Here is a 1,877-nt window from a genome sequence, read left to right as displayed (position 1 = left end):
CTTGACACTGAGTGGGAGGTGGGTTAATAGGAAAAAGCTGACACATTTAAAAAAAGATTAAATTACATTTTGCCGAAATAGCATATCGGATATGTGAAAAGGCAGTCTGTAGTATCAATCAGGGCGTTGTTCAGATAGAAGAAGTTTTGAACTACGAGTTGCGGAAGTCTTAATTGCCATCTTCTATTTATTTAGTTTGTTCAATTGAAGGACACAAATTCGGAAATCTTTTTCCGTGGACAAAAAACAAATACTATCTCCAATTTTCAATGAAATTTTTGAAATCGCAACTCATTATGTAAAAGTTATCCAATCAGTTCAGTCGTCAGTAGCTGGGTCCAAAAAAAACTGGAATATCACTGGTTAAGGGTAAATTTTTCAAGGTGTCACTTGCCCTCTCGTTTATTTTCTGTTTGTTTGGTGGTGTCCAGTCGCAACAATAGCTATTTAAAAAATTATTGTTGCGACTTTCGATACGAAAGTAACGGAATATTTGTGCTCGGGGGTGGGTTTTTTTTCTTCAGACAAATTTCGACTTTTTAACTAACCATTTTTGACGGAATTTTTTTATATCATTCAAAAGGTATTGTTGTCCTGAGCTTAAATTTGACAAGATATTTTACCTGTGATCATTTTTTGTAAAGTTATGGGGGTTTAAAGATTGCCAATTTGGCCATTTTGACCAATTTGGGGACAATTAACGCGCGATATAATTCGCGCTATTAACGCGTAAGCGGAGATTTAATCTGTCTTATAAATCGTTCCAAATTGGTTGAACGAAGCTTATTTGCCATAATTGATTTGTTACAAGGAAAAAAATCTCTCTTTTGTACTTTATATGGCGGTGTGGGGGGATGATTTTCCACAAAAAATTTCAAATTTTAGAAAAAATTTTCATTTTATTTTATTTTATTCTATTTTTTTTATGCTTTTACTGCTGCTCCATAAACCTTAAAAGGCAGTCGGAACATCCAGTGCTTCGCCCTGATACGAGCAGTCTTGTTTGCTTTGGTACTTTTCAACTCGTAAATCTTGACATTCAAGTAAACCTTGACAAAATTTCAAAATTAGGCATGGGATTTTACATGAACAAACAATTAAAATGCGTTAGAAATTCTAATTTTTCGGAAAATTCTAATTTAGGGATTCTAATTTTTGGGGTTGCGTAAGGATGTATTTTTCATGATAGAACATGTGAGTCACAATTTCTCCCGAAATTTCAATCACAAGCGGCAGTCATGCGAACTTACGAAACTTTTTATGTAACCTTACATAACAATTTTTTAGTGTATGCACCAAAACTATAGCTCAACAATGTTCCAAAATTGTACTCGACTATGTTTTGACTTTGCAATCAAATTAATGTGGGAAACGACTTGTGTTGAAAAATAAGGCTTATTTTTCAATTGGAATAAACGCAAATCACAACCAATTTTTGGTTTGAATTAGAATACGCAAATTTTGGTGGTCAATGGGTTGATAAAACTGACTAATTGAAAACCAATGGTTTAACTAAGGCGAATCAATTTCAAATAAAAATCTTTTGTACCGTGTATAATTAAAAAAATTGTACCAGCATAGCAAAAAAAATTGTAATCCAATCATATCTGGTTACAAGCAGCTAAAGAGGCTGATCATATCCGAGACTGCTAGTATTCATGATTGTTCTGACTGTTTTTTGATTTCTATTGATTAGAGCTCACTTTGAAAAACTGATGAAAAAATTGATAAACAATTGATGATTTTCCCCCATGCTGTGATATGTTTCGAATAAATCAAAGTACTAAATAGATCAAATAGCATGCCTCAATTCAATTTGAAACTATTTCTAAGACAAACATTCGATAATATCCCGAGCACAAACATTCAGTCAATTT

Source organism: Symsagittifera roscoffensis, chromosome 7 (genome assembly GCF_963678635.1).
Source record: "Symsagittifera roscoffensis chromosome 7, txSymRosc1.1, whole genome shotgun sequence".
Lineage (NCBI taxonomy): Eukaryota > Metazoa > Xenacoelomorpha > Acoela > Convolutidae > Symsagittifera > Symsagittifera roscoffensis.
This window is presented reverse-complemented; position numbering follows the sequence as displayed.